Genomic DNA, 15,033 nt, shown 5'->3' on the forward strand with positions numbered 1-15,033 from the left:
GGAGTACTGTCATCAGTTTATTAGTGGATATTGATTAGCAGACTTGAGATTTCCTTTTGCATTTGTCCTTGGATTCCATGATCGTAAATCTGAAAGATCAAAATCTAACGGTCAATCGCAATACTGGCAATCCACGCATAACTTTTATTTGAAGATTTGGCTGCAAGTCATTCTGAGTTTTCTTTATTGCATTTGAAGATTTGGTTTGCAAGCACCTACAAATTTTGATCTGTTGCAACTGTGTTAAATTCTTGTCGACTTTGTTTTGTACCCTGTGATTCAGTTGGAATTCATTAAACATCACTAGTTCCAGCCTTTCCACAGAAAAAATATGATAAAGATGGAGGCGCAAATGTTTGGCAGTATTTTGATTTAGGATTCTATTGAATCATAAATCTTTAATGGAGTTTTTATATCAGCATAAACGGAAGAACAATCATACTCTATAGCTGATGACTGGCATTAGCCCAGCTGGCCAGTGGTTGGGCTCCCAACCTATAGGTTGGCGGGTTGAATTCCCGTTGCTGATCGATCAAAATAAAATAAAAATGGCGATGCTTCTAATCGTGTGAAGAAGATAGCACATAGCACCAGTCCGTAAACCAGTAGTGAGTGAAAGTGGCACCCACCGGCGGGGTGTCTCTATTTTGCACAGGTAATTGTGAAAATTGGAATTAGTGCACTGTGCAGGTTGAAATGCATAGACAATTTCGCACTTGTCTGCCAGTTGTTGGGCACCTCCTCTACACAGACTTCGTTATTCACCCCGTCCCCTATAAGGTCTACTTTCACACATCTTCTCCATGTAACTGATCTTTATGGATTTGAAGCTAACACTTTCATTAACAAGTGCAGATTTTTCATCTCATAAATAGGCTAGAATTTTCTCTGCGGATTTTAGTAAAAAGAGCAAAAGATTATTTTATTTTATTTTTGAGAAAAGATTAAGATTGATAACCATGCGCCAAGCAGGCACGAAGAGCAAACAAAACAACAAATACAAAAAAGAGAAAAAAATATTGATAACCATGTGCCAAGCTGGCACGAAGAGCAAACAAAACAACAAACACAAAAAAGAAAGAGTAAAAACTATAAAGGCAGGGTAATTATCCAGCTAAAGTAGTAGCTGCACAACTGCCCAAGGTACATGCAAGAACATCCATGTATTCCCTTGTGATTGTGAATGAATCATAAACATTTCCATCGCTGCTCTTCTTGTATTCAAAAAGGAGAGATGTGTGGTTGTATGCCGTCATTTTTACGAATCCGAAATCATAATCTTGGTATAAACTCCACTTTGTCTTTAGAGATGAGAATTTCGATAGATGACTTCCACCGCCTCCTACAACAACGTGAATCGTTCCATTCCACAGCCCTGAGAAGTGCGATGTTTCTGAGCTCACACAGATATTCTGCATGACATGACAACATAATGAACAACAAGCACAAATACATGTTAGATTTATTACTGGTTAATTAGTCAATAGTAACATACTGACACACTTGCTTTGATTACAAAATTATGCCCACCTCATAAATTAGGCATGTTCTCTCATAGCTGTGAACATGACCGTAGTAAGCAATATCAACTCTATATTTCTGCCACAGTTTCTGAAGACTACTTCTTCCCATGGGTTCTTCAAATGAACCTTGCTGAGCATACCAATCATTGGATGAATAGCCAAGAACACGATGAGTAGCAAAAATAAGCCATGGTTGTTTTTGCCTGTCTGTTGTTGCAAAACATTTCTCGATGAATTTGTACTGTTCGGTTCCCTCTCTCCAGTCATGTTCTGAGTCACCAATGCAAAATCGAAACATACCATAATCGACAGAATACCTATTAATCAAGAAAGACTGAAGACTTGAGAAATTGCAGGTTGCCAAAATAATCGATCAGATGATGGGTGATTTAGCTACTTAGTTAAATAAGTACCAAAATTTTCAAAGTTTTAAAATCATTAGTACCAGTAGTTTGCACGATTTTCCGCTGGTACGTAGAACATAGTTTCAGCAGGTACACCACATTCACCACCAGAGTCTCCTCTGTTATAAAAGGATCCTGAATTTGGCCAGTCTCGTTCGTGATTACCACTAAAATTCACATTTGCTAAACAGTTAGAGCGGATTACGCGCATTAATCATAAATGCTAGCCATATATGTTAGTTGGATGTAACTTTAACATACCTAGCAACCATGTAAGGTACAGCGGAGGCAATGGGTTCAATCATTTCTGTGAATTGATCCCATTGGGATAGAAAGCCGTTTGCGTAAGGCAAGTCACCAATGTGAAAGACTATATCATAGTTACCCAAATCCTAGGTAAGTGTATCAGTGGTATTAAGAGATCCTGGCTGGTAATTTTGATACTCATTTGATCCATCTCGTTCTGCCTTTCCAGTGTCTCCAAAGATGATAACGCGTTGCAACGAGTTCTGCCCAGGATATGGTGGTGCAGTGAATGAGTAGTTTTTACTCCAAACATATGTACCATCCATCAATCTATGACCCAACTTATACGTATATCTGTAAAATTTGCATCATGAATCTGAATATTATCGAACCCTTAACACAATAGATTATCTACTGGATTAATGAAAACCCAACTTACTTTAGATTTGGCCACAAGTTCTTCAAGAAACTCGTATGAAAGAAGCCTGGTTCTCTCCAACCAACTGTTCTTGCAGGTGGACCTGATCCAGAAACGATGTTGTTGTATTATACTCCCTCCGTTCTCTTTTAATAGGCCAGTTTCTATAAATAAAAATTTCAAAAAAATAAGCCAGTTTCCTAATTGGGAAAGTCAAATGTTATTTTAATTTTTGGGACCACTTTTCTCTTAACTTCTTTTGAAGACAAGTGTCATGTGGACCACTTCACTTTAATTCTTTTGCTAACAAGTGTCATGGGGACCATTTCATGTCACTTCTTTATTGACAAGTGTCATGAGGACCACTTTCAATGATTAATTCTCTTAATTTCCTTAAATTTCGCTAAAAACAAAACTGGCCTATTAAAAAAGAACGGAGGGAGTATATATGAAATTTATCTAGACTAGTGTATGCATAAGTATCTGTTTCAATGAGTCACTTGGGGAATATATCATACCACACATGCTGGTTTGAGTGAATGTTAAAGTTCCTGCTGGAGACCGAACTTGTTCTTCACCTTGGAGCCCCCACTGAACGAAAGGGACAGCCTCGTTTATGTCATAATCACTTGTCCAAGTTATGGTCATCTATATCGAACATTAGCAATATTAAATGATCTACAGAAATATGTTTCACATAAACAAAAACTGAAAATGAAATGAAATGTAAACTTAATTACTTCATCCCAAGACTTTCCAAGAGCAAGACGAGGATAAAGAGGTGCCTTTGGGTTTGCAAAAGAGATCTTGTTTGATGTAGCTATTAACTTTGGCTACAAAATAAATTCCAATACAATTAAGTAAAATGTGATACTAATTGAAACTCAGAAACAACTAATTATTATAACAATTACGTGAAGTCTTACCTTGGCAAGCCCACCAGAAAATAATCCAAATGCAAAGTCATCACTACAAAAAAGAAGGCTTCTAGGGACGGCCAGTTTTGAAAAAACCGTCCCTAAAGAAGGATATTTGGGACGGTGATGGCCTGTCCGTCCCTAATAGTCATAAAATATTTAAATCAAGGCTAAAATATGGCCGTCCCAAAAAGAAAACATGGTCAAATAGTATTAGTGACGGTGGAACAGGGAACGGTACATAAACGTCCCTAATACCTCTTGGGACGGTTTTTTGTCCTCTTGGGACGTTTTTTGGCCGTCCCAAGAGGCCTTCTGTTTTGTAGTGTATCTCTGATTGATCTGACGGAACTTCAAAGATCCACAACCCGTATCTACGTAGTCTGGGGTTGAATAATTTGCAAATTGGTACTGATAAACAAATCATTATATTCAAATACATTAGATCATCTAACATTTCACTCACAACAACTTCATATATAGGAGTATATATTTTGGACAAATTCTAGCAGACAACTCGGCAGCTCAGTTCAAGCCCAAAACTAGCTAACTAATGCTTAACCGAGTTGATCTGTAGCTAGTCCGGTCCTGGATCTTCACAGGTCATGGTTAATTTTCAGAACCTTTCAAGATTAAGACCATAATCTGAAATAGCTTTAGAGTTTAATTGAAAACCTTGATTGGGGCAGAAACCAACAAAGGACTTAGGCGAGGATTTCCCATGGTTGGCACATATGTTGAAGCACTGCACATATATATGTTTATAAATCAATCTAAATGGTTCACTTTGAAGAAAATATACACAACTAATGCTACACTGTAATAAGACTAATATATTACTTGAAAATCGCTGGAGAAAACACCGCGATCCAATCATCTGCCGTTGGATGGGGGTGTTTAAACTTTACATCTATCCATTGGCTACTCTCTCCCTGCATATTAGACACGTTATAGTCACGAAAAGGAATCTCAAATCCCGAACAGTTCTGTAACAGTGAAGTACACAGAACAACAAGTGCATTATTCATATTTCTCTCTAAAACAATATAACAAACAAACACCGTGCATCAAGTAGTAGAAGTAGACGTAAATCACAGTTATGGAGGACTGACTTTAGACATGGAAAGGGAAGATGGGCTTCATTCTCAAATACAGCTGTCTAGAGATATACATGGTTTTGAACTCAAGTTACGTACCTTTAATCCGAGAAGACAAGTAGTAGCTTTAATGGAAGCTTCTGCATGAATCCCAAGTTCGAGATCGAGCATAGAAATTTTAGACAAAGGTTGCACACCCATCATTTCTTGATGATCAGAATAGTAATCACCATTAAAATTATTGCTTTCAACAACATAATTACATAAAATACAACATACTAAAACAGAAACAATCACTATCTTAAAACTTATCTCCATGGATTGAATTTTGTTTACTTTCAAAGAACCTCAACAACAACAACAATGGTATGTATTATTTGATTACATCTACTACTGTTTGATTAGAATTTATAAGTAGTGCTTGAGATCCAAATTAACTGTTGGTAATAGCTTAGTTTAGTCTCATGTTAAAGCTTTAAATATTAATTAATACTGCACTGTGCACATATGTTCCACAAGGTCTTGGCGTTTTGTGAACTCGTACAAACATACTCTGGTTGGTATAGCCGTATAGAGTTTGCCAAACCCCAAGTCGATCAAAAGTTTTTTCTGTCTTAAAATCTTCCGTCTTAAATTAGGATCTCGTGTTTACCACCCTCGATCTGCCTATGTTAAATAAAGCCATGCTTATTTTTACCTACGGATTTACCGCCCCAAAAGGATATTTTGATACCAAATGTTCGGGATGTACATGGTTCGTTTCTGTTTGGTTCGGTTTTTTGCTCAAACCAAAACCGAAACCATAACTTCCGGTATTTTAGTTTGCAAACAGAAACCGTATCATTAACTGACATTTTTTATCTATAATATTATATTACCATCGGGTTACGGTTTTATAATTTGGCTTGGTTTTATCATTGTTTTGTCAATTTTATGTAAGTGATAATTAAGAAAAATGAATACACAGAAAAAAAAAAAAAAAAAAAAAAAAAGGGATAATTGGAGTTTGGTACTCAGATTTAGACCAAGACTAGGCTTAGGTCTAACATTTGTCCAACGGTAGGGTTTGGTACCTGGACTGCATGTTGACTACCATTGACCAAGTTAAGTGTTGAATTATGTTTTAAAATTATTAAATAAATAAAAAACAAAAATTATAATGAAATTAAAAGACCAATTTACACTTATAACCATCTGCCTAACATTTTTACTTTTCGTTTTTTTTTCCTTCTTCACATCACGACCACCACCACTATCACTTTCTCTGTCTCTTTTTCTTTCCGCACCATTTCAACCGCTGTAACACCACTCCACCGAAATCACCACCACTAGTTCGAACGCAACATTCAGTGAAATATGGGTTTCGATTTAACAGTATTGAGGTTTCAAATTATTCAATAAATTGGGGGTTTGATTTGATTCGAAAAAATGAGATTTTATTTGATACACAAATTGGGGGTCTGTTTGATTCAGAAATTTGGCTTCCATTTAGTAAAATTGGGTGTTTGATTTAATCGGTAAAATTAGGGTTTTGTTTGATTCAACGATCTGTTTTTTTTTAATTCAGAATATTAGGGTTTTTTGGTTGAGAATTCGGGTTTTGCAGGGAAGAGTGATGAGTTACACTAATTTGAGGGTTTGGATTCAAAGAATAACAGTAAAACGCCATGAGTTCTGGTGGTAGTTGATGCCGAAAAAGATGTTTGGAGAAAGAGACAATGCTGGGTTTTAAAGGAAAAGCAGATGTGAAAGAAACATGACCCCAATTCAGCTGAGTTTTGAAATTAAATGATTTTGTAAGAGTGGGTTTGAGTTGAATTTGGGACTTAATGAAGTTTTAGGGTTAGAAATTGATTTGGAGAATCTGTAAAGCAAAGCTACTGCTGTTGCTGATATCGAAATCAAGGAAAGGAGAGAAGAATCTTATGGTCGTTGTTGAAGTGGGTAGAAGGTGGTGTTTTAAAAACCTGAGAATCAAACACTGGACAAAGACATAAATTTCAGCGAGAAAAAAGAATTCTGGTCACTGTTAAAATTTAGAAGATGGGTTTGATTTCTTGGAAAGTTTGATTTGATTTTGTAGTTGAGAATATAAATCTTGAGTTGTTGCTACTGAGATAAGAGGAAGAAATAGGTGCAGTTTTAAAAGCATTAGGTATGGTTGTTGATTTGACTTAATGATGAAATTGTTGGTCCTGTTAGGGAAATCGAAGCTAAGAACGACACAGATTCTGAAATGATGTTGTTGTTGATTGCAGTGATGAACAAATAGAAGAAATAATTGAGTCTACATCCATATGTGGTGAATTGTTTAGAATTTCAAGCTGAAAGACTACAAGGGTTAGGATGCCTCAAATTGGTGAAGTTCTGAGACAACAAGAAGAGATGGTTGCCATGGATCTTCTGTATTGAGAAGCTAAGAACAAGTTTTGAGAAAATCTAAGAACAAGTTCGGAATTTTGTAAATATATTAATAAAATTGAAGGAGTATGATAGTAAAATCATAATAATTACATATTATACAATTTTGTTGTGTAATTAGTAAACAGAAGTTAAGACTTAACCTAGTCAACGTGGGTCAACGTCCAGTACAGGTACCAAGCCCTAACGTTGGACAAATGTTAGACCAAAACCTAATGTTGGTCTAAACCTGAGTACCAGACTCCAATTATCCCCAAAAAATGAAAGAATAAAAATATAGTTTCACATAAAATTACATATTAAAATTAAATATAGACTTTTATAGTTTAAATCTAGGATAAAATTAAATATAATTAATCCAAGTAGAGTTAATGGTTAATATTAATTACATCAAAACTAATTATCGGTTTTACCATTAGTATCCGGTTTGGCTTTCATATCAAATCAAAACTAAAACTATTACTCTCGATTTTTATTTATTTAAACCAAAACCCAACCATTAGCAAATGGCTCGGTTAGGTTTTCCCATAATCAGTGTGGTTTGGTTTGGTTTTAGCATATAATGAAGAAAAAAAAGGAAATCAACTAAATGTGCCTTAATAATACCTCATCAACCTCCCAGAAGCAAGCATATTGAGTACACCACGACCCCACGCGAAAAAATGTAGATGGCTAAGCGTGGTAAGGAAGGTTATTCACTTGTTGCACAATATTATACTTATGGCATCCGGTCACCTTCCATACGAGAATTACTCGTAAGGCCAACACCATATATCATCTTACAAATCTTTCATTCTTAACCTATTTGATGGATCTAATAATTCTATGGAACATCTTTGTAGGATCAGATTCTCAGCGAAATTATCAATGGAATTGCACAATAGCGTCGCAGAACAGTTTCAGAAAACAACGTCAACAAATATCATGGGAAAGATGTGATAGTGTTGCGAAAATTAGAGAGCTTGTGAAGTTAACATTTATAAGGTTGCGAGAATATCGCGAACCTAATCCGAAAATAAAGGACATATTAGCTGTCATCCACTATGTATTTCCTTATAAATAGTCATTCGAGTTGTAAAGGAGAGAGAGATCTTTTTTTGAATGAAGATAAGTAAATAAGAGAGAGAAAGTTGTGAGCAAAGATCATTCTTGATTTCTTTATTTTTCTTGTAAGAATATTCAGAAATTAATCAATAAAATTAAGAGTGTAAACCTAAAAATAGGCTGATCAATGATAAAATCATACGAGGGGTGTACTGTAGGATTTCCTACAACTACATAACGGCGCTAGAAACAGGGACGATTGAAGATTGAAGATTGAAGACTATTCTAGAAAAAATCGAAGATTAACATTGAGATTTGTGAAAATTTAAAGTAGTTGATTAAGAATTTTTCATAATTTCTTGAAACACTGTTAGCATTGAAGAAATGGCTAGAAGAAGAAATACATCCGAACAACCAACTACTATTAGAAGAAGCAAAAGAATTGCTGGAAGAAAAAGAAGTGAAATGAGAGAATCTACTAGAAGGAGAAATAATAGAGAAAATATAATTCAATCACCAATTCAACAAACACTAGTTCAAGAGAGGAATACAGATTATGACAGAGTGAGCGTATACACTTGGCGATCAAATTCAGCAGAAGAAATAGAAGAAGAACAACAAAATAGAAATTACAGACAGGAAGAGAGAAATCAAGAAGCAGATGAAGGAATAATTCATGGAGATGAAGAAATTGGAGCGTTAGAAACATGGAGACGAAGAATACATGAGGAAAGAAGAGCTGAGGCGGAAGAGCGTGCAAATTTAAAAAGACAAAATCACGAATTAAGGACGGAGAATATCATATTGCAGAATAGAAGATCGAGAAGTATTACAAAATCATATTCCAGATCAACTAGAAGAGAAATGAGGCAAAATTCACCTACAATCAATGTTGGAAACAATATTCAGGAAGAAATGTCAAATCCTAATGAAGAATATCGCGAAAATAGAGAAAGAATTGATGATCGTTACATTCCACAAAATGAAACTTTTGATGATAGGCAAATTAGAGGAAATCAAGAGAACGGGCAAATTCAAAGACAAAGTAACCAAGATGGCGAAGGAAATCAAGAGGAGGGAAGAAGAATTTTACATGTGAGAGAAAATCAAAGAAATCAACAGACAATTGAAGAAGAAATTGAAAGACATAATGCTGAACAAGCACGTTTAATCTGCGAACGTGAAAAGTTGAGAGCGGAAATGGAAGAGCAAGAGCTTCAGGAGACAATTCGCCAGAACAATCATGACAACCGAGAAAGAAGGCGTATACAAAACTGGAATAATGATAATCTCAATGAGGAGTATGATAGAGTGAAGAGAATGGCTGAAAGACAGCGAATTGAGTTGATAAGAAATGAACAAAATTATGGAGGGGAAAATGAACGACATCATCACTTGCGAATTCAAGATAGGGATGAGGAAGAGAATCGCAGAAGAAGACGAGATGAGGATAATGAAGAAGAGATACAAAATTTCGCAAGAGAAGATAAACGTGAACACGGAAGAAGAGAAGCAAAATTAAAGAGACCAATGGGTCAAGATTCAGGAGTAAATCAACAAATCTTGAAAGAATTAGAAGAAATGAGAGGAATGCTAAATAATATAGGAGAAGTAGGTAGAAGACAATTGGATGAAGCAATAGAAGAAGGTGCGAAAACTCCATTTATCAGAGAAGTACAATTAGGATGAATACTACCGAAATGCAATTTTCCCACATTAACTAACATTTTCGATGGAACAACTTGTGCAATTCAACACATTAAAGCTTATGTGAGGTGCATGTTACAATGGGAAAATCATGATGCGGTATTGTGCAAATATTTCGCATCCAGCTTAACAGGAGAGGCGTTAAAATGGTTTGAAGGTATACCAAAGAACACAATAACCTCCTTCAATCATTTGCATACCACATTCTTGGGAGCATATATAAGTAATAATTCCTCACGACCTGGTATAGAAGATGTGTTTGGATTAAAACAAAGGATTGGTGAAAGTTTGAAACACTTGACTAAAAGATGGAGAACCATGTGTAGCGAAATGGCTGGCCGTGTAGATGAGAGATCACTACGGGAAAAATCATCATTGACGACACAAGATAAGCGTTGTAGTACCCCTACGACAACTCCATTTCATGCATTGTGGAACGGGGGTATTGTAGAAAGTCCAAGTTTTTCTACAATGGTTGACAAGTGTTGTAAAGGGTGATGTGATTCATGGTTCGACTATAATTTCTCAATGTTGTGATTCTCTTTCGATTTTTTTTGATAACCTAACACAACTCTTGCTTGTATTGTAGAAAAATCGTGGACAACATGAGTAGCATATCGTAGAAATTTTTAACACAACACTTATTAGTATTGTGAATATTACAGTTAGTACACTTGTTAGCATTGTAGAAGTACCTTGATACAACTATACTATGTGTAGTAGGACTATCTTGGACAACATATAGTTATGATTGTAAATAAAATATTTTAAAATACTTGTGAATAAGATCAAACCCATATTTCAGAATATATATTTCACTTTTGTCACTACTATTTGTGAAATGTAAAGAAACAACTAGATTAAACTGAAATGTAAATAAACAATTGGATTAAACTGAAAGACTCATTCAAATTAAACCAAACCCAGAATTAAAGCATTCACATACCAATGTGATATACACAAAACATACAAAAAAGTGACAGTGATATGTTTGTTACCAAAAGTTAAGTCTCCAAAAAGATCACAAAAGATTAAGAAGTCTATTGGTAGATTATTCTATCTTTGGGCCATGTGATAAAATTTGAAATAACATCATGAACAGTTCTGACTTCTGAAGTAGCTTGGTAGACAAGAGCATCATCCACATAAGAAACCTTTACACATACAGTGTAGGCTCCAAGACCGATTGGTTTTCCATGTATCTGCTTACTTGGATCTGTTTCAGCAATTTCAGCCTCTGCAACCACCTCGTCCTCCTTGTACCAGCTTAACAACTTGCTGCCAAATAAATGCATCAATACATGAGTCATCAAGAATAGCATAACAACATGGTATTATCTCAGAATATTTCTAAGATAAAACTTTGTAGAGAAATTCAAACAATTATATTTTTAACGATGCAATAGCTTTCACATGGTGAATATCAAGACTGTAGAACATACCAATTTCACCTCCAATCGGGCGTAACCTTCTCGACTTATGGTATGTGGGGTGGTGTGTTTTGAACGATTTTCTTGCATTTTTATTCTTCTGACCTGAATAGAAAAGTAAAAAAAATCATTTGACATACTTTAAAGTTTTTAATACAAATATATAGGCATTCTATATAATAGAAATTACTTACTCTGAATTCAATAGAGTCTACATGTTTCACAAACTCTTCCCACTCCCTAACTGTCATGGTCCTGGGCATTAACTTCTCCAGCCGTTTCTTTTGTTCTTCCCCTTGTAGCCGATCCAAAGAGTCGAGTACCAAACCAGCTTTCCTTGACCTTGCTTCTCTAAGATAAGTTGCACAGATGGATCACCAATCGATTGTTCATTAGCGTTGAAGGAAATTGTTCTTTTCGGATCAGCAGAATCTAAGCCTGCAAAATCAGAAAGACTGATAAAGGTAATACTCACAATGTTGAAGTGCTTCAAGTAACGTCGCAATGAGTCAATCCTTAGTACTGGCAGGTTCACCTTCTGGTAATATAAGAACTATCAATATATTATTATCGTAAAGATCGATTTAGGTGCAAGAGAAGGAACTATCAGGTGTGCCGAATTCTTACTAGTTGAGGTTGATGTTTGTCAATATTGAATTGAGAGTGAGAGTTATCTCTGTAACTCATCTTGCAGGCAGGTCTTTGCGTGGAAAGCGACGGAGGCTTTGGCAGTCGAACTCTAGGTCCTCTTTGTTGTTTATGGAACATCATAGAACCAGCTGTATCAAAGATTGAACAAAGACTATCAAAACAGGTTCAACAACTTGTCAATGAAGAGCAATTGTCATACAACATATATGAGTAAGTAGTTAAGTTTGCGACGTACAAAATTCATCATCTCTAGTTCTCTGTGTCAGTGCTGCAACATGAGTTTTCAAACCCGTAAAACCTAACATTCATCTACCCATTTCAATGAACTTCAACAACAGCAACACAATTGATTCTCATCTGATTCTTCCTGATAGCATCACCAGTTACTCAACCTCAGACATCACCATCTAATGCAATTTCAACTTCAGCTACACCTCTGCAACCTCCACCTCAACTGCAACCCGACATTTCAATCTTAAACTTCCTGTGTAGCAATCAAAATCACCACTATCAAATTCATATAAAAACCCTGTGTATTCCTTCCACGACATCCTTCACAAAGATCTACAACATACAATTGAAATTCAAAAAAAAAATTATCAATTAACAACAATCGATCCAAACGCATAAACCATGTAAAATCCATGGTTTTTGTACAAGAAATCAACAGCGAAAAGGTGAAGTTACTGAAAATTACCCGATATTCAACATTTCTTCGGATTCAAACAAAATCCCAACATCAACCATTCCATCTAACCAGCAACACCAACTCAAAATCAGGTTCGAGATTCTGCCAAGCTTGAGCTTCAATTCCTCATCTGCAATTTGAATTTCACCAATATCCTAATTTTTTCATCATAATAACAACCACCATCATATCTTGATTTCTCATCAGTTCAATCTTCTCAAACCCATAAAATCTAGTGAACCCATCTCTGTAAGTTCAATCCCCACCTTCATTCTCCCACTTATCCATTAATTCAGCAACAAAAGCTTCATTTCTTCGACCTAGTCTTCTCGGCAAAGCAAACTTCATACATCTATTGTTTCTTTCTTGACTTGGCCTCAGAGGTCTCTCTAAACCGAACAAGCACATCCTAGATTTCATTTAAGTGAAGAAATCGAAGAAGAATGAGACGTTAATGACAGAGATTTAATATCTAGATTCACCGCACCACTAGGTTTTTCTTCATTTTTTCCGGCTAGAAGCTGTATTTTAAATCTTTAAATTGAGATTCAGGGTCGATTAGAGTTTCAGAAAACAGTTTTGGGGTTAAGAAATTTAGAATGAATTGAGTAAGAAACTGGAGATTTAGGGTTATGAAATTGGATTTTCTGAGAGTGATTTAGCCTTAGAAGATGAAAGTTTAAAGTGGGGAAAGAGGAGAAATTAGGGTTTGCAGAGAGAGACGCAGGTAAGAGGCGGAGAATGAGTAGAGATTTTCTCTCCCTTCTTTAGTTTAGATAACTCAAAAATACTCTGGACCGTAGATAAGGAGGTCATACGGATTGCATAAATTATGGGACGGTGTAGATTAATTTTAAGATGCTCATACGGATTGAGAAACTTGTGTGTTTCTCTTTGTGCTAGTTTAAACTCGTGTATTTGGTTTAATTATCAACTTTCTATATGCATAAAAATCGAAAAAAAATATTAATAAATTTAGGACATTGTTATCGACATTCTGATATAAAAAAATCCAAAAAATATATAAGAATGAAGCTGAAAAATAAGAAGTGAATTTGATAATTGGTGTGTTTCTTTGTGCTTTTGTGCTTTCTCTTTGTGCTTCCGGTTTGAATTTCGACTAGTTACATAGGTCATGAAGTAATTTCGACTAGTCATACAGGTCATGAAGTAGCTTTAATTCACATTAGCAGCATGATACATCATCGAAATTGATGAATATGAAGCTTAGTTTTGATTCGAACTTCAAATGTGGTATAACAACATACAAACTATGAACCAAGAAGCTCTGAGAGGGTTCTGACTTCAAACTTAGCATGATACCATCAAAATCGATAAGTATGAAGCTCAATGTCAATTCAAGCTTCAAACTTGGTATAATGGCATACAATCTATGAACCAATAAGCTTTGAGAGGGTTCTGACTTCAAACTTACCATGATACATCATCGAAATTTATGAATATGAAGCTTAGTGTCGATTCAAACTTCAAATGTGGTATAACAACATGCAAACTATGAACCAAGAAGCTCTGAGAGGGTTCTGACTTCAAACTTAGGATGATACATCATCAAAATCGATAAGTATGAAGCTCAATGTCGATTCAAGCTTTAAACTTGGTATAATGGCATACAATCTATGAACCAAGAAGCTTTGAGAGGGTTCTGACTTCAAACTTAGCATTGATACATCATCAAAATCGATAAGTATGAAGCTCAATGTCGATTCGAACTTCAAACTTGGTATAATGGCATACAATCTATGAACCAAGAAGCTCTGAGAGGGTTATGACTTCAAACTGAGAATGACACATCATCGAAATTGACTAATCTAAGTCAGAAACTTGGTAAGAACGAAGAAACCATCCATTTACAGGTAAGATTCCTTCGAAATATTCTACGAAACCTTGAACAAACCTTATTTCTGCATATTATATGCATACCAGGCTCCGAGATCCAAACCTGGCCGCGAGTTGACTACTCTAAGTCATAAACTTGGTAAGAACGAAGAAACCATCCATTTACAGGTAAGATTCCTTCGAAATATTCTATGAAACCTTAAACAAATCCTATTTCTGCATATTGTATGCATACCATGCTCCGAGACCGAAACCTGACCGCGAGTTGACTACTCTAAGTCAGAAACTTGGTAAGAACGACGAATCCATCCATTTATAGGTAAGAGTCCTTCGAGATATTCTACGAAACCTTAAACAAACCCTATTTCTGCATATTGTATGCATACCAGGTAAGATTTCTTTGGAATAATCTACGAAACCCGAGTTTCTCGTTCGGATGAACTGGATAAAAAATATATCAGAATTGAACATCCAAGGTTCGAAGATTACAAGAGTTAAAATGACCATATTACCCTTACTAGAAATAAAGGTAATAAATATTATGGAGATTGTGAAATTACTAAACTATCCTTATCTGAAATAAGTAAAGTAAATATTACAGATAGTGAAAATGATCATATTACGCTTCAT

The 15,033-nt window shown here is 35.5% G+C and overlaps 1 long non-coding RNA gene and 1 pseudogene across 1 annotated transcript; both read right to left on the reverse strand.

Moving 5' to 3' along the window:
* Nucleotides 1–1,018: 1,018 nt before the first annotated feature.
* On the reverse strand, nucleotides 1,019–5,113 carry LOC113293523 (annotated as a pseudogene).
* Nucleotides 5,114–10,937: 5,824 nt separating this feature from the next.
* On the reverse strand, nucleotides 10,938–11,520 carry LOC113297091. Its single transcript, XR_003333272.1, has 3 exons — nucleotides 11,402–11,520; nucleotides 11,220–11,312; nucleotides 10,938–11,055 (listed from the first exon to the last, which is right to left on the reverse strand). It is a non-coding gene; the product is annotated as an uncharacterized LOC113297091 (long non-coding RNA).
* Between the last annotated feature and the right edge of the window lie 3,513 nt (nucleotides 11,521–15,033).

The sequence above is a fragment of the Papaver somniferum genome, chromosome 7 (assembly GCF_003573695.1).
Source record: "Papaver somniferum cultivar HN1 chromosome 7, ASM357369v1, whole genome shotgun sequence".
Lineage (NCBI taxonomy): Eukaryota > Viridiplantae > Streptophyta > Magnoliopsida > Ranunculales > Papaveraceae > Papaver > Papaver somniferum.